Below are 19,854 nucleotides of genomic sequence, written 5' to 3' on the forward strand. Positions count from 1 at the left end.
GCGCGTTGATAGAACTTCTCTCTGATGCCATCACACATGGTATACGCCGACTAATTGTCAGGCTAGACTCACAACTCGTAATACTGCAACTCAATGGTATATATTCCGTCTAAAACCCAGCTATTTATCGCATGTTCCTGAGGGTTAAGATTTTGGAAAGACAATTTGATCTTATTCAATATCTACATATTTCCAGAAACTTAAACACATTAACTGACTCATTAGCAAATTATGTGTTAGATAGACATTTGCAACATTTATAAAAAGAAACATACCATCAATGTTTGCATTTGGATCATGTAACTTAACCAAAGTAAAACTCCGAAAATCAAAAATATATATAATTGTTAATGGTTTACACATAATGTTCTGTAACAGAGACAAAATCGGTCAAATGACCCAAAAACTCAAAATGCTAGGGGGCACCCTAGTCTAATGATGCTCGTGATAGAAAGTCACAGCCTATGCGATCATGCGTAAGAGACGAGTCCATCGTTTGGGCACACCAGTAGTATGCCGCTGTAACCGCAAAGGTAGCTCGTCAGTCCTCACATCTAGAATACCGAGAGTGAGGCCCTCAACCTGCTCCTGTAATGCTGTGAGAGTCTCGGCCACATCGAGGTCATGAAGAATAGCTCTTCCGACGGCCTCTCCTGCTGGGGCTGCAGCTGGTACTCTCAGGCGAACTACTGGACGAACAGGACCAACATATGCATGTACACATGAGTTTGATTAAAGTCTTGATAGAATAAAGCACAAGGAAATTATAAACAAAAAACGATAAACAGGAATATGGTCAAAGATTCTACCAATGGCGCCCCACTGCTCGCCATCTGGCAGTACTAAATTTGGATCACCTCGGAAGTCCATGCCAGCATATGGATACTCAGAATAAACCATCTCCTGACGATCAAACCACCTGAAGAAGGTATCAAAAAATGAAATCTGAGACTGGCCAGCATGCCTAAACATATGGTCAACCCATCTCTGCATACGTGGTTCAGTAGGAGAAGGTAAATCGAGTGCAATGTACTGCGGCTGCATCAGTGGTATCTTCTCCAAGGCAAAGGCGGTCAAAATAGAACCATACCCAAAGTTCTTCAACCTCCCGCTCTTTATCTTGGTCAACTGTTCTTTCATCACAAGAAGTACTGCGTCACACCAGTTGAACACCTTCGGTTGGAGGCATTCCAAGGCATGCTACATATAAGATCGGTTGGCTACATGAAGAGCCGCACCACCGGCCATCCTACCAAAAGTAAAGAGAATAGTCCTGAGGGACCTGTCAGTGACATCACGAATGATGATCTTGTCGTCTTTACTCGGCTGAGATCCTTCTCTGCAGTACTAGCGAACATAATCTCTCACAGAGTCGCCTACTCCGGCCGAACCTGACAAAGAGATGGGGGCACCCCGCCTCGACAAGCCAGTCAAGAAGTAGATGTCTACTACAGTCAAGGGGATGGGTTTGCCCTTGATCTGGAAAACCTGATTGGTAGGATCCCAAGCATCGAGCAAATACTGCAGTAAGTTGATCTGCTGTCTCATGCTAGAAATGCGGAAGAACTTCAGCAAGCCACAATTCCGCAGCGCGTTCACTGTAACTGGATCATGTAGGGCAAGCATGTCCTCTTCTTCATGCTCACGTTCTCACCATGTAATGGTCATCTTACTCCAAAGGTCTCTAAAAAACAAACAAGAGAGGAGTTAGGTCCTGATGTTGATGAGAAACAAGAAAAAATTCCATAAAAAATTGTGCATCAAATTCCCTTTTTGCGCCCAACGCACCTGCAGCAGTGTTCTAGGTGCGTTGAATGTCAGATAGCCTTTAGACAGGCCAACATTCAACGCAGGTTTCGATACACTGAGGGTGCGTTGATGGCAGAACGAGTTCCTTAAACCCCAGGGACTCAGAAAAGCTAGGAATCAAGCTCAAAATTCAAAATGGAAACCATGAAATGAAAGAGCTCAGGTTTAGCTCCTACCTGGTCCAGACGGTGCCAAGAATTGTCCACAGAATCTCTCGAAATCAGCGGATGAAAATCGAGGGGGAAAAGCACCTCCAGAGCTCCAACAAACCAAGTTCAAATGAAATGGTAAAATGAGAGGTAAAAAACACTTTTTCATTACTTTTACGCAGTTCAAAGTAAAATATTGGTGTTCTAACTCATTTTCAAACATATATTGTTCATTTCTGACTAGTTTGATGAAGCAGTTGAAAATACACTACAATCCTTGAAAGGACAAAGCTATTTATGGTAAAATCAAAAAGAGACCATCTAATCGAGCAGTTTTAGCACATAGTTCAAGATCGTTAAAAAATAAACATAAGACATGAGCAAATGTTTCCACCCGCATTTAAGCTCATTAAAAAATGAACTATCCCCCAGTAAATAATCATCGTGAATGTAGTTCTTCAGCCGTTAAAGCCTTGGTCATGTTTGCACCGTCACCTCCACTTTTCATTGGCTGATCATTCACCTCCATTTGATTTTTTACCCATTTTGAGGAACAGCTGCGAAGAGTGATCTCACTAGCCATCCTTGTGACACTGCTGTGATTGGAAAATTCCAAACCTTACCTGGAATCAGCTGCTACCCATTTTATCACTCGTTCCTCAAAAGACGAGTCTCCTTTAAGCTCTTTTCAACTGACTCGTAAAATATGAAAAGATTGCTGAGCCATTGGCCTCTCCAGCTCGTTAAAGGGACATGAAGTGTTATCCCTCCTCTAGATTTTAATCTTTTTAGACCTGAGGGATTATTACACAAAAAGATCGAGCGCTTGTTTTGTTCGGCTCGTTAAAACTATCGAAAATTCATCCCTTCTGTATTATTTTATACATTTTCGGACTTAAGGGATTAGATGACGAAAAAGGAATTTTGGAGATACCTTTACATTCCTTTTCAGACTCACTAAAATTGAAAAGGATCGAGTTATCTTTGTCGTTAAACTCGTTAAAAAGATTAATAGTGACAAACTTGTCTTTAGACGAGAACGAGTTTCACTATCGCTAGGCTCGTTAAAACATAGCGATGGGTTTGCCCGAAGGGCAAATTATAGAACAAGCATATGTTATCCTCCTCAAGCTTGACAAAAATAAAGAGGTACTGGTCAGCAATGACTGGGGAAAAATTGGGAAGAAAACTCAAAGAAACTTTGTTGGTAGCAAGTCGCTCTTGAACATGACACTTCCACTCCGTGTCCGAGTCGGGTTGGGTTGTTTCATTCACCGGTCACATCACCATGGTCACGCCAGACCATCCACATTTGGGGTTAATTCTACCAATCCATCACATCAGTGTCACCGATATGTTCAAGAGAAGTCATCCAGAGAAGTCACCTGTGTCTCACCCACTACCATACATTATATTCCATTCTTTCATGACTGCCACCCTGAACCTTATATCACCAGATCGTTTTCACCTCCATCAAAATCATTTGCTCCGTTCCGTGTCATTGATGTGGGATTCATTAAGGCCCTCCTGTGACAGATCACTTCTTGTCGACATCAGCTCATTATCCAAGAAGTTGATCTAGGGACACCCCATTCAGTACTTTGAAGCTTGCATGCCTCAATGGCAAGTTTCTCACTTCCAGCGATAGGTTTACATCAATGGCCTTCGACCGAAAGATTTTGCGTGGCATTCGACGCCAAGTCCTTTATTCACACCACATGAATTGTACTGCAGTACCTTGAGGATCATTATCATTATCATTGATTCCTCTCGCGCTTGTTAACAGTTTACATCATTGACTGGTAATCAAGCGATGTCTTTCCATTTTCGACTTCAAAACATTTCTCACATGGATCGACTTGTACTTCGAGTAAATATCGGACGAGATTGAAGACCCCGGATCTAGTTTCATCCATCTGGGCTGCGATATATATTCAGGGAAATAAAGACATCAAATGTACATTATTGCAGCACAGATAATCATCCTACCAAAAGGATGATGGCTCTATCAGAATCATCAGTCTACACTCAGATGATTGTCTGTCCTATGTACATGAAAATGAATTTATAAAGCTGAGCATGGGAATGCCCGCCTCAACTAGATCATGAAAACAGTATGAAGATAATGTATTGTATTGTATCTTATTACAGGTCTCCTCCCAGCATTGAAAGAACTTTGGATCCTCATAATAAAGCATTTCACCCGACACCAAAAGGTTAACGGCCTCATACTTTAGGGGGCAATTGTTATAGACATTTTTGTGCCTTACAACTCCAAGCATGAAATGTCCATAAACCAAGGGCTCCTAAGTCCCTAAAAGTGTTGTTCTAACCCCTAGAGGAACAAGGTCAACAGATTACAGCTTCTCCCAGAAGATCTCCACCAGAAACTGCCCAGAATTGGTCAAAACAGGATCATTTCAGCTGCTCCACTGGCTAAGTGCGTTACATTGCACCTAAATACACTGTGAGGGTGCGTTGCATTTCAAAACTCCCTTCTGTAGGGTGCGATGGGCGAGAAATGACAAATGGCAATGTCATTCTGTGAGGTGGAGAAGCAATGGAAGCTTCCAGAATCTTCTCCTGTGACACTTGCCTCACTGAGATCGACCAAAGATGAGTAAGAGGACCTCAGTCTCCAAGTGAAAGCAAGAACTGACAGAGAGAAGACACTAATCAAATCATAAGCTGACTCATCCTCCTTACACATATCTATATATGGATCCCTCATCCCAAAGATCCAGAGGCTGGAATTTTGCATATTGTAAGGAAATGTTGTTGGTTTCTAGAAACATGCATCAGATTGTTGGGTGATTTATGCTTTGTTTGAGGTGAAGAGGGGCTTCTTTGCTGGGAGGTTGATGCTGGGTCGGAATCACTGGTTGTAACTCCTCCTGGATCTTTTCTTGCTTATCAATAAAAACTATTTGAGTTTTCCTCCATGCTTTTTGTATCATTTATGCTTGTTACATTTTGTGTGGTTAACTTAAATCTGATCCTAAGTTGTTTATGAATATAGATCTTTGTCTTTGTATAGTGCTCTTCTTCTGTGATCTTACAGGTACTTTGTGAAGCTGGGCATGCAAGGGAGCAGGTAGCTGGAGACTATCAAATAAGAGAGGGATTGAATCAAAGGATTAGCGCAAGACACAGGTTGGTTCTTTCTATTCCCCTCTGTCTATAATTCATAAAGGAAATACAAAAGTAGTTTTTCTCTGTTTGTTTCTAAGGCAGCTGTCACACCTTTGTGGGATAGAGCAGTTCTAAATAGACACTTTTCCCTATAACACGCACCACTAGCCATCCTACCAAAAGTAAACAGAATGGTCCTCAAAGACCTGTCAGTGACATCTCGGATGATGATCTTGTCGTCTTTACTCGGCTGAGATCCCTCTCTGCAATACCTATGAACATAATCTCTCACAGATTCACCTCCACAGGCCGAACCTGATAAAGAGATGGGGGCACCCTGCCTCGATAAGCCGGTCAAAAAATAGATGTTCACTACAGTCAAGGGGATGGATTTTCCCCTAATCTGGAACACCTGGCTGGTAAGATCCCAAGAATCGAGCAAATACTGCAGCAAGTTGATTTGTTGTCTCATGCTAGAGATGCGAAAAAACTTCAAGAGGCCACAGTTTCGCAGTGCGTTTACTGTAACCGGATCATGTAAAGCAAGCATGTCATCTTCTTCATGCTCACGTTCTCGCCATGTAATGGTCATCTTGCTCCAATGAATCTCTAAAAACAAACAAGAGAAGAGTTAGATCCTGATTTGGTGAGAGACAATGAAAAACTTCCATTAAAAATCGTGCATAAATTTCCTTCCTTGCACTCATCGCACCTACAGTAGTGTTCTGGGTGTGTTGCATGTCAATTGGCCAGTGGACAAGCTAACATCCAACGCACCTTTTGTTATAGACATTTTTGTGCCTTACAACATTGAGCATGAAATTTCCATAATCTAAGGGATCCAAAGTCCCTAAACATGTTGTTCCTACCCCTAGAGGAACAAGGCTAACAAACCACAGCAATTCACAGAAGTTCTCCACCAGAAACTGCTCAAAAACAAGTCAATTCAGGATCAATTCAGTGGCTCCACTAGCTGTCTGCGCTGAATGTCAAAGCCAACACTGGCTACCTGCACTACAACGCAGGTAGAAGCACTACCAGGGTGCACTGAGCGAGAGTTGACAAATGGCAAGTTCATTCCAAGAGGTGTCAAGACCCAGGAAGCTTCCAGAATCTTCCTCAATGACACTTGCCTCAGTGAATTCGACTGGTGATGAGTAAGAGGTTCCCAATCTCCAAGTGGAAGCAAGAACCTCCAAGTGGAATCAAGAACTGACAGAGGGAGAGGACACTAGTCAGATCTCAAGCTGACTCATCCTCTCTCCAAACATCTATATATGGATCTCTCCTCCATGAGATCTAGGGGCTGGAATTTTGTTATTGCAAAGAATTGCTGTTGGTTTGAGATTGGAATCATTGGGTGCTTAATGCTTTGAAGGGGGTGAAGATAGGAATTCCATTTGCTGGGAAGGAGATGCTGGATTGGAGCCCTCTGGGTTGTATCTCTTCCTGAACCTTGTTATTCATCAATAAAGGTATCTTGGTTTCTCCTATATCCTGATGTATCTTTGATGTATGATTGCATTAGTATGTTTAGTTTATTTCTAATCCTGAACTAGTTATGAATATGAATCCATGTCTTGTGTAGTGTTCTCTTCTTGTGATCTTGCAGAAACCTCTTGAAGCTGGGCGAGCGAGAAGGAAAGTAGCTGGGAACTCTCAAAGAGAAGAGAAACCGGATCGAGGGACAAACGGAAGACACCGGTTAGTCCATCCATCTCTCTTCATTCTTAATTCATAAAGGAATAATACTAGAATAGCTGTCTCTGTTTGTTGCTAAGCCACTGTCACACCTTAGGTGGATAGGATCGTCCTGCATAGGCATTTTTCCACACAACAAATTGGCGACTCCACTGGGGAGATCTGTTTAGTCATTTTATTTGTGTCTCTGTCATTGTTTGTTTCATAGACTCAACAGCAACAATCGAACTGCATCTGCTATTCTCAGATGCAAAGTAGACAGTTGCTGCTTTGATCCAATCACTGGATTTGTCTATGATCTGAACAATGGGCTCACAAATGATTTGATGATCCTTTGTGATAGATCTTACTACTCCCTCAAAGCATCCCTTTGATTGCACCTTGCTTGTTGCTTTTATTTGGCCTGAAACAGTAGATTAATCAGCAATCTGTGACCCAGAACCCAGTGAGAAACTCTCGTTTCTCCTTCAGCGCAGACCCTGTGAAGAGGTTCTGCATTTCAACGCAGGTCCCGTGAAGGCTACCTGCGCTGAATGTCAAAACCCCTGTGTTGAGGTTGCGTTGATCCAGTTAGGCCTTGTGCAGCTGGGGTTCTCTGCTCTGTTTTGCCTTGTTTTGATCTCTGATTTTTGCAGCCTGTAACCAGCATAGGTACCAGTCTGATAACTCCTTTTCTCTGCTTAAATTCTGCCTCCTTTTGTACAAAAAGACTGTGAATGTTTTTATGTGTTTGTGGTGTCATTCGCAGTTTTCCTTTGCAAGAGTGAAATAGTCATCCTGTAGCCCTTGATTCAGATCTGTTGATTGTGATCTTAGGAGAGAGTTCATTGGCTGTTTGCAGTTGATTATACATTTACTTTTGCTTTTGGTTTGAGTTTGTCTCTTTTAAGTGTCGAAACAAGTATTCATTTCGAAAATCGTTAAGTGTTGTAATCTCTTCTACCCTTTCTGATCTCGAAAAAGTAAACTTGTTTGTATTTGTCATTTAAAAGCAAATTCAAAGTTGTACAAAAAGCTTTCTTTGTAGGCATCAATACTAAGAAAGCAGAAAACAAACACCTACATTGTGCATTTGCATCTTGATAGTTTGCATGTTTGATTTAGGGAAAGTGCATTAGAGTGTGCTGATTGCTCTTTGAGAAAAGATGGTGTCTTTCTTTTCCCTTTGTGGCTAGGATTTTCATAAGTTGAAAAGATATAAAGCTTGCTTATCATCTTTAGACTGCATTTAGGAATTGTATCATACATCTCATGGTGAACCTCAAAAGGCAAACTTCTAAAAAGATCAACCTAAAATAAATTGAATGAACTTAACAACGCTTTGCAACATAACGCACAACATAGAGGTCTAGGCTAGAGACGTGTTCCGGCGTCGTAAAGCCTGGTGACTGTCGATCTCGTTGATGGTGGGTGATTTTTCCTGAGGGACGATTGCGCCAGTACGGATTGTGCTCCCACATACCATCGCGTATATATTGGGAGACCCCTATAGGCATAAAACCTTTATCCTTAGGAAGCCGTGTCGGTCGCCCTACTGATTGCAATGCACTGAACACAACATTCAGGAAGATCGACCGCCCGTACCTTAAAAAGTATTCTGCGGTTTTGCGAGAAGTTTGGCACACCCTCTACCTAGAACTCCAGAGCAGTTCCTTTTGGCCTTTTTCAGACTCTATAACGGAAAAAGTCCATCCGAGCATTTGTCACTTCGGGCTCGTTAAAACATCAAAGGAGACTAGAGTCATCTTTAGCTTTTTCTCGACTCTTTAAAAGTGAAAAAGCAAGTTGTGTCTAAAGCGTCGTTAAAATTTATTTTAAATGGAACAATCACCCCTATTCCTGCGTTGATCTTTAGGTTGAGAAAATGGAGCACACCAACCAAGGAATTCCCCTTGGTGGAAATCCTAGTCCCTTCTCCTCTTGGGGAGATGTTGGTGCGCCCCATATGGCCACATTGTCGCTTCCAGGACTGACAATTGGCCTCGTAGTCTGGCTCTTTTCAACCAATGTCGTTTAGAACACCACTATTCCTGAACAGTCGAATCAACAGTTAGACCATACCCGAGTTTCCAACCAACCTTCTACTTCATCTAACTCTTCCTCTCCTCCTTCCTCTTCGCTTGACGGAACTGGTAAAACAAAAAACCAAGTTCCTAAGGAGAAGAAGGAAAAGAAGAAGAAAGAGCCAAAAGCGACTGGGGGAAAACAAGTGTCATCTGACAGAAATCCACACACAGCACTGACTAGGCCTAAATCGCCATGTGTCATATGCAAGGGAGACCACTTCCACAGAGATTGTCCCTGCATCCCTCGGATACTAAGGGACTGGTCTCCCTGTCTGCACAATTCGGTAGCGTCGACCTCTGATAGCCATGTTGACAGCTCACCATCAACTAGTGAAAGTGAAGTCACAGGATAGAGAGGGAAAGCTAGATTTCCCTGCAAACTGTGTGAAGGCGACCATGCCATCCACCGTTGTCCCTTCTTAGACGAGGCTAAAAGAGTTTTGGAAGATCGCCCGATTTTACGAGTGCAACTTCCTCCTGGATATCAAAAACTACTGCCAAGTCCTTCACTAGTTGAGAACCTGGCTGGCCCACCCAGGTGGTCAGCCGAAGCACCTATCATTGAAGATGAACCGTCTGGATCCATACCTGACGAAAGTCAAAAGGTTGAGGCGGCAGTTGACTCGGTTTTGCCTTCAGAGGCTCTATCTTCGAATGATACCATCACAGAGGAGAATAAAGACGACACCGTCCAAATTATCTTCGTCAACACAGACTCCGACGAACAAGGGGGCAGTTTGCCCATTCCTTTGTCGTAGGAAGGAACTTCGTCAGAGTCATACCCGGCCGTCTATTTGGTCCCACCACCAAGCAACCTAGTTGTCTCGTTCAACTGGAACCAACTAGGCAGACCCTGTTTGCCAGCAAGCATACCATTCAGAATTATCGTTCAAATATACAGAATGGTAATGGTTGGCACTATCATTGATGAGGGGGCATCTGTGAGTATCCTTTCCTCTATTGCTTGGAAAGCGCTTGGTTCACCAGCGCTTTTGCCTGAAATGAGAAATCTATCAGGCTTTGATAAAGGAACCAGTCGACCTTTAGGGATCCTCCCCAATGTGCCCATAACATTGAAAGGGAAGACCGTTCAAATGAACGTGATGGTCGTTCAAGGACCCTTGGATTATAACCTACTCCTTGGATGAGACTATATATATTGCATGGGAGCCATCGTCTCCTCACTCTTTAGAGTAATGTGTTTTCCGCATGAAGGAAGAGTGGTCAAGCTCGTGGACCAACTTTCATTTCCCGGATCACGCATCGCAAATAGTCATGTACCATCCCTAAATGGTCTCTTCACGCTCTCAACCCACGGTCCATCCTCCTGATGAGCGTGAGTAATCCGGGAGGATATGACTGGAACCCAGGGGGCATGCGTCCTGGTCTGCTTCTGCAGGAAAACTTTGGGTATAGGGTAGGTTTCCGCGGGAGAATATGACTAGTCCGTACCCTGTTCGTGAGTGGAAGAGGGGTTGTTATAGAATAAGATTCTTTTGTCAAAGTTATGTGAGTTGGCGGGCATCTTCGCTCACCTTTGTCTATTTCGGTAGACATCGCCGAAGAAGTTTTTTATTCGTGGTCGTGAATGGAGCAATCTTTGGTAACCTGAAAGAGGTAGGCCTCTCTCGGTAAAACAATTGCTTTGCCGGACTAAAGTAGGGGTAACCTTGAAATCGTACCTTATGCCTGGGGGCATGCAAACCTTTTGGAGTGCAAGCAAGGGGCGACTATTTATTTTTTAAATTTTTAGGTCCTCCCTTTAAACCTATAGGTCTAACCCTTTAAACTCGTAGGATTAGTCGTTTCCGAACTTGCATAACGAAAGGATGCGGGGCATAGCTTTGTAAGATGAAGCTCCATAAAAAATAGAATCTTAATGAGACATTCTTATCATATGACTGGGTAATCGAGCAGTTTTAGCACACAGTTCATGCTCGTTAAAAAATAAACGCAAGATCCGAGCAGTTTTAGCACATAGTTCATGCTCGTTAAAAAATAAACATAAGATCGAGCAAATGTTTCCACCCGCGTTTAAGCTCGTTAAAAAATGAACTATCCTGGTAAATAACCACAGTGAATGTAATATTATCAGCCATTAAAGACTTGGTCGTGTTTGCCCGTCACCTCCACTTTTCCATTGGCCGATCATTCACCTCCATTTGATTGTTTACCCATTTTGAGGAACAGCTGCGAAGAGTGATTTCACTAGCCATCCTTGTGACACTGCCGTGATTGGAAAATTCCAACCTGTACCTGGAATCAGCTACTAACCCATTTCATCACTCGTTCCTCAAAAGACGAGTCTTCTTTAAGCTCTTTTCATCTGACTCGTAAAATATGAAAAGATTGCCGAGTCCTTGGCCTTCCAGCTCGTTAAAGGGACAGGAAGTGCTATCCCTCCTCTAGATTTTAATCTTTTTGGACCTGAGGGATTATTGCACAAAACGATCGAGCGCTTGTTTTATTCGGCTTGTTAAAACTATCGAAAACTCATCCCTTCTGTATTGTTTTATACTTTTTCGGACCTAAGGGATTAGATGACAAAAAAGGACTTTTGGAGTTAACTTTATGTACCTTTTCAGACTCTCTAAAAATGAAAAGGACCGAGTTATCTTTGTCATTAGACTCGTTAAAATCATTAAATAGCGACAAACTTGTCTTTAGACGAGAACGAGTTTCACTATCGCTAGGCTCGTTAAAACATAGTGATGGGCTTGCCCGAAGGGCAGGTTATAGAACAAGCATATGTTATCCTCCTCAAGCTTGACAAAAATAAAGAGGTACTGGTCAGCAATGACTGGGGAAAAATTGGGAGAAACTCAAGAAAACTTTGATGGTAGCAAGTCGCTCTTGAACATGACACTTTTCCTCCATACCACAATCAGGTTGGGTTGTTTCATTCACCGGTCATCACCATGGTCTCACCATACCATCCATATTTGGGGTAATGCTACCGATCCATCGCATCAGTGTCGCCATATGTTCAAGAGAAGTCGTTCAGAAAAGTCAACCGTGTCCCATCCACTGCCGTACATTATCCTTCATCCTTTCATGACCGCCATCCTGAATCATATGTCACAGATCGTTTTCACCTCCATCAAAATCATTAGCTTTGTTCCGTGTCATTGATGTGGGATTCATTAAAGGCCCTCCTTTGATGGATTGCTTCTTGTCGACATCAGCTCATTATCCAAGAAGTTGATCTAGGAACAACCCCTTCAGTACTTTGAAGCTTGCATGCCTCAATAGCAAGTTTCTCACTTCCGGCGACAGGTATACATCAATGACCTTCGACCGAAAGATTTTGCGTGGTGTTCGACGCCAAGTCCTTTATTCACACCACGTGAATTGTACTGCAGTACCTTGAGGGTCATTATCATTATTGGTGATTCCTCACGCGCTTGTTAACGGTTCACCTCATTGACCGGTAATCAAGCGATGTCTTTCCATGTTCGACTTCAGAACATTTCTCACATGGATCGACTTGTACTTAGAGTGAAGATCGAACGAGTTTGAAGACCCCGGATCTAGTTTCATCCATCCGGGCTGCGATATATATTCAGGAAAGATAAAGACATTGACATGTACATCATTGCAGCAGATAATTATCCTCCCCAAAGGATGATAATTCCATCAAAATTATCAGTCTACCATCAGACAATTGTCTGTTCTATGTACAGAAAAATGAATTTATAAAGCTGAGCATGAGAATGCCCGCCTCAGCTAGATCATGAAAGCAGTATGAAAAATAATGTATTGTATTGTATCTTATTACAGGTCTCCTCCCAGCATTGGATGAACTTCGGATCCTCCTGATAAAGCATTTCACCCGATAAACAGCCTCATACTTTAGGGGGCAACTGTTATAGACATTTTTGTTCCTTACAGCATTGAGCATGAAATGTCCATAATCTAAGGGATCCAAAGTCCCTAAACATGTTGTTCCTACCCCCAGAGGAACAAGGCTAACAAACCACAGCAATTCACAGAAGTTCTCCACCAGAAACTGCTCTAAAACAAGTCAATTCAGGATCAATTCAGTGGCTCCACTAGCTATCTGCGCTGAATGTCAAAGCCAACACTGGCTACCTACATTGCAACGCAGGTAGAAGCACTACCAGGGTGCACTGAGTGAGAGTTGACAAATGGCAAGTTCATTCCAAGAGGTGTCAAGACCCAGGAAGCTTCCAGAATCTTCCTCAATGACACTTGCCTCAGTGAATTCGACTGGTGATGAGTAAGAGGTTCCCAATCTCCAAGTGGAAGCAAGAACCTCCAAGTGGAATCAAGAACTGACAGAGGGAGAGGACACTAGTCAGATCTCAAGCTGACTCATCCTCTCTCCAAACATCTATATCTGGATCTCTCCTCCATGAGATCTAGGGGCTGGAATTTTGTTATTGCAAAGAATTGCTGTTGGTTTGAGATTGGAATCATTGGGTGCTTAATGCTTTGAAGGGGGTGAATATAGGAATTCCATTTGCTGGGAAGGAGATGCTGGATTGGAGCCCTCTGGGTTGTATCTCTTCCTGAACCTTGTTATTCATCAATAAAGCTATCTTGGTTTCTCCTATATACTGATGTATCTTTGATGTATGATTGCATTAGTATGTTTAGTTTATTTCTAATCCTGAACTAGTTATGAATATGAATCCATGTCTTGTGTAGTGTTCTCTTCTTGTGATCTTGCAGAAACCTCTTGAAGCTGGGCGAGCGAGAAGGAAAGTAGCTGGGAACTCTCAAAGAGAAGAGAAACCGGATCGAGGGACAAACAGAAGACACCGGTTAGTCCATCCATCTCTCTTCATTCTTAATTCATAAAGGAAGAATACTAGAATAGCTGTCTCTGTTTGTTGCTAAGGCACTGTCACACCTTAGGTGGATCCTATCCAGCTCGTTAAAGGGACCGGAAGTGCTATCCCTCCTTTAGATTTTAATCTTTTTGGACCTGAGGGATTATTACACAAAAAGATCGAGCGCTTGTTTTATTCGGCTCATTAAAAGTATCGAAAATTCATCCCTTTTGTATTGTTTTATACTTTTTCAGACTTAAGGGATTAGATGACGAAAAAGGATTTTTGGAGTTTCCTTTATGTTCCTTTTCAGACTCTCTAAAATTGAAAAGGACCGAGTTATCTTTGTCGTTAAACTTGTTAAAACCTAATAGCGACAAACTTGTCCATAGCAGACAAGAACGAGTTTCATTATCGCTAGGCTCGTTAAAACATAGTGATGGGTTTGCCCGAAGGGAAAATTATAGAACAAGCATATGTTATTCTCCTCAAGCTTGACAAAAATAAAGAGGTACTGGTCAGCAATGACTGGGGAAAAATTGGGAAGAAAACTTGAAGAAACTTTGTTGGTAGCAAGTCGCTCTTGAACATGACACTTTCACTCCACATCCAAGTCGGGTTGGGTTGTTTCATTCACCGGTCACGTCACCATGGTCACATCACACCATCCACATTTGGGGTTAATGCTACCAATCCATCATGTTAGTGTCATCGATATGTTCAAGAGAATTCACTCAGAGAATTCACCTGTGTCTCACCCGCTGTAATACATTTACACTCCGTTCTTTCATGACCGCCACCCTGAACCTTATATCACCAGACCGTTTTCATCTCCATTAAAATCATTTGCTCCGTTCCGTGTCATTGATGTGGGATTCATTGAGGCCCTCCTATGACGGATCGCTTCTTGTCGACATCAGCTCATTATCCAAGAAGTCGATCTAGGGACACTCCTTTCAGTACTTTGAAGCTTGCATGCCTCAATGGCAAGTTTCTCACTTCGGGCAACAGGTTTACATCAATGACCTTCGACCGAAAGATTTTGCATGGTGTTCGACGCCAATTCCTTTATTCACACCACTTGAATTGTAATGCAGTACCTTGAGGGTCATTATCATTATCGGTGATTCCTCTCGTGCCTGTTAACAGCTTACATCATTGGCTGGTAATCAGGTGATGTCTTTCCATGTTTGTCTCCAGAACATCTCTCACATGGATCGACTTGTACTTTGAGTGAAGATTGGAAGAGATTGAAGACCTCGGATCTAGTTTCATCCATCCGGGCTGCGATATATATTCAGGAAAATAAATACATCAAATGTACATCGTTGCTGCACAGATAATCATCCAATCAAAGGGATGATGGCTCTACCAGAATCATCAGTCTACACTCAGACGATTGTCTGTCCTATGTACATGAAAATGAATTTATAAAGCTGAGCATGGGAATGCCCGCGTCAGCTAGATCATGAAAATATTATGAAGATAATGTATTGTATTGTATCTTATTACAGGTCTCCTCCCAGCTTGAAAGAACTTCGGATCCTCATGATAAAGCATTTCACCCGACATCAAAAAAGATTAACGACCTCATGCTTTAGGGGGCAACTGTTATAGACATTTTTGGGCACTGCAACCCCAAGCATAAAATTTCCATAAACCAAGGGCTCCCAAGTCCCTAAAAGTGTTGTTCCAACCCCTAAAGGAACAAGGTCAACTGATTACAGCTTCTCCCAGACGTTCTCCATGAAAAACTACTCAGAACTGGTCAAAACAGGATCATTTCACCTACTCCATAGGCAAAGTTCATTGCATCTCACCTAAGTACACTTAGTGGGTGCGTTTCATTTCAAAAAGCCCTTCTATGGGGTGCGATGGGTGAGAAGAGACAAATGGCAGTGTCAATCCGTGAGGTGGAGAAGCATGAAATCTTCCAGAGACTTCTCCTGTGACACTTGCCTTTCTGAATTCGACCAGGGATGAGTAAGAGATCATCAATCTCCAAGTGGAAGAAAGAACTATCAGAGGGAAGACACTAATCAAATCACAAGCTGACTCATCTCCCTTACAGATATCTATATATGGATCCCTCATCCTAGAGATCCAGAGGCTGGAATTCTGCATCTTGTAAGGAACTGTTGTTGGTTTCTTGAGGCAACGTCATAGTGTTGGGTGATCTAAGCTTTGCATGAGGTGAAGAAGGGCTCACTTGCTGAGAGGATGATGCTGGGTCATAAAAACTGGTTGTAACTCTCTTGGCTCTTTCTTGATTATCAATAAAGATATTCAAGTTTTCCTCCATACTCTTGTGTGATTTATGTTTTATGCATTTGTATGGTCAATTTACATCTGATCCTAGATTGTTTATGATAATAGATCCATGTTCTTGTATAGTGTTATGTTGCTTTGATTCCACAGGTACTCTCTAAAGCTGGGTATACAAGGAAGCAAGTAGCAAAGGACTATCGAAAGAGAGAGAAATCGAGCAAGGAACCAAGTGCAAGACAGAGGTTGGTCTCCTTTATTCTTCTCTCATCTATCTTTCATAAGGGAAAACGAAAGTAGTTTTACTTTGTTTGTTTCTAAGGTAGCTACCATGCCTTAGTGGGATTAGCAGTTCTGCATAGACACTTTTCCCTGTAACACTTTGCCCCAACTCAAGTTTAATGGGTCTTCCTTCAGGAATGGTACACATCTTTCTTTTCCAAACTGACAATGCTTGAACCATCTCTCGTCGTCCGGCAGAAGCCCGCAAGCCTTCAATACCAATTCTTTTGTTAATCAGAAATGCAGGTCCACAACCTGCACTTGTTCTCTTTTAAGATTCTAGGCAAAGGCCTTCGTCACCTTGGCATTATCACCACAAAATTTCTGAAAAAATGGTAGCCATACTACCTTCTCGAAATTCTTTTTGCTCTTTGGCCAAGAATCCAATAGGTCAGAACCCTATGGTTTGTATCTGATGGGAGCTCGTAGCCTGGATATTTTCTTTTTGGAATCTTTCTTCTTTGCAATAGCATAGTTGAAAAGAAATCAAGGTAACATTTTTTTAACAGGGACATTGATTGTAGGGATTCTTGGAGTGTTATGTAAGGATTTGGCGGCGAGAAGAGTATTTTGGGGAACAGGTCGTGATCATGATAGAAATCATGATTCGAACCTGTAAAGCAGGTTTAGAAAGTGCAGGAATTGACGGCCAAGTGAGCTGGAAGGTAAGTTCTAAGGAGTTGGTGACATCTGGCTACAGGAAATATCGAAACTTTAATTGTTATACGAAACAAATTTAAAATACCATCCTACCTTACCTTGAGGCCTCCTTTACCATTGTACTTTACCCTTTCTCTTTTTTAATGATATCACCTGTGGTGACGTTGCCTTTCACTCTGATGTTATCAAATTTATCTCATGAACAATGATAATGATTACTTCATGATGCTCCTATACTGAGATGATTTCCCAGTAGTGTGTTGGTCGACATACTCTGAAATAATGAAATTCGACCATTAATTAAAGGTTTTAACTGTTTTATTATTCCATGAAAATAACTCTTCTGATGACTATGTTGCAGGAATTTAGAACGACTGTAGCCACAGGCTACAACTACTGGGTGCTACAGGTATTGAAATTGGTCATGCAGGAATTTGGAACAATCATGACCAAAAAAGTTTTGAACTGCAATCTTGAGACACTTCTGCAAAAATAAATATTCTTAAGGAACTGTAACACTGGAGATCCTGCAGGAACTGAGACGGGTCTTGGAGGAATTCAGAATGGTTGTAACATGCACTGCAGTTGTTAGGATCTGCTATCACCATTGAGTTCTGTAGGAATACTGAATCTGCAGAAACTGTGACTGTGATCATTTTCTGAAATTCTGCAGGAGTTCTAAAACTGAATCTTGTAGGAATCCTGTTCTTTCTTGTCCATTATGTACAGTCCTCTGCACATGAATACATATGTAGATGTCGAATGTGTAAATGGCTCATTGGATTACCAAACATTAAGGTAAACTGTTAACCAATGCGAGGCCCGTCACCATTGATGAGAGTGGAAGCCAAGGTACTTTGATGCATCCTATTAGGTGTGAATTTATGAGTTGATTTCGAACCCCCTATAGGATCCAGTGGTAAAGAAGCAATTATGATTCCCCATTACCACTGAAGAGATAACATGTCATTGAGGCATACAAGTTTCAAGGCATCACAAAGCTCTGATCCTGAACCCAGATAATTTGTTGATGTCGATGGGCCAGAATTGTTGGAAGGAAGGCCTTAATAAATCCCACATCAGTCCAACACGAGAAAATAATACATTAATTTTTTAAAAAAACATATCTATTACAATGATCCCAAGTGATCTATTGTCAGTGGTTTTAATGAGCCCGGGACAGTCCATGCTCGCTAGATTTCAATTTTAGAGAGTCTGAAATAATAAAAAAGAAAACTCCAAGGGGGATCCTTTTACATAAGTAGTCCATTGGGCATAGAAAAATAAATAAACCTATACCTAATAGACATTCCTCTCATCATTTATTGAGCACGAGAAAGAACAGAGCAAGCTCATTTCTTCAGCAAAAAATTAGGAAGAGGTAGTGATAGGAATAATACCTTCCTTAACCATTTCTAACTCTTTCTTCCTTGTAATTTCCTTCACAAATTCCTCCTTGGATTGGGGTTTCTAATATAGCTTGAGTCTATGTCCATTCACCAAGAAGGTAAAATTCTCATCATCAATAGTCTTAATTCTAACAGATCCATTGTCAAAATCCTTCTCAACTTCATAGGGACCCAGCCAATGTGTATTAAATTTCCCTTTAAAATTCTTAAATTTAGAATCATACAACAATGCCCAATCACCTTCTTTGAATTGATTCTTTTTAATGTACCTGTCATGCCATTTAGCTCTTTGTTACTAGATCAGATCTGTCTACTGGAAAGCATCCTACTTGATGTCATCTAGTTCATTGAGCTATAGGATTCTCTACTATTGTTCTTCATCAAGATTCATCCCCAATCCTAATGCCATTCTGAAAGTTTTAATCTAAAATTCGATGGGCAGCAGAACCTGTTTCCCGTACACCAATTCATACGAAGAAAAACCAGCAGTTCCTTTCCATGTAACCCAGTAAGCCCACAAGGCTTCAAGAAGTCTATCAAACCAACCCTTCTTGTGTAGCTAAATTGTTTGAGTAAGGATTGTCTCCAGCACATTGTTGGTTGATTCCACCTGCCCATTTGCCTATGGATGGTAAGGAGTGGAATTCTGGTGAATAATCTGATAGTTTTGTACAATTTCCTACATCGATTTGGACACAAACTAGGCACCTTGATCAGTAACTATTTCCTGCGGTACCCAAAATCTAAAAAAAATATAAAAAAAAGGAATTTTGTCACTGATTTCTCCGTTGCTCTAGGTAGCGCTTTTTCCTTCACCCACTTTGTCACATAATTAGTGCAAACCAAAATTTTCTTCTTACCTTTGGGTGGGGGATTTATGGGGCCTACAAAATCAAGAGCCCACCTCTCAAATGGTTCTATAAGGACTTGTGGCTGCAAAGGCATTTCGTTTGATTGCATGGGCCACCCTATCCATTGGTAGCTATCACACTTCCAAACATACTCCTTTGCATCTTTGAAGAGGTTCGGCCAGTAGTAACCTGAGCGAAGGATCTTATAAGTTGTCTTCTTGTCTACAAAATGTACCCCGCATGGTTCGTCATGGAAAGCTCTTAAGATGTCGTAGATCTCATATTCTCTAACACACCTGTGAATAATTAAATCAGCTCTAGTGACAAAAATATCTCCTTTAATCCAAGAATAATCAGCACTTTTCCTAATAATCCTTTTCTTATGATTGAGTGAAAAGTGGGGAGAAAACTTTCCTGTAGCAAGATAATTAGCCATGTCTACAAACCAAGGCATTTTAATAGATATGGAAAGTAAATTTTTGTCTGGAAAATCATCATCAATAGGAACATCCTCATCTATATGGTTGAGCTTAGACAAGAAATCAACTACCTGATTTTCCTTTCCTGGCATGTCCACGACCGTGATGTCAAATTCTTGCAGCAATAATAGCCACCTAGTAATCCTGCCATTAGTAACAGGTTTTTTCATAAGATAACGAATGGTAGAATGATCTATATGCACAAAGACTTTATAACCGTTGATGTAGTGTCTAAGTTTATTAATAGCGTAAACT

Source organism: Pinus tabuliformis, chromosome 3_2 (assembly GCF_031772625.1).
Source record: "Pinus tabuliformis cultivar Carrire ecotype Pingquan chromosome 3_2, CPIR1, whole genome shotgun sequence".
In the NCBI taxonomy this organism is placed as follows: Eukaryota; Viridiplantae; Streptophyta; class Pinopsida; order Pinales; family Pinaceae; genus Pinus; species Pinus tabuliformis.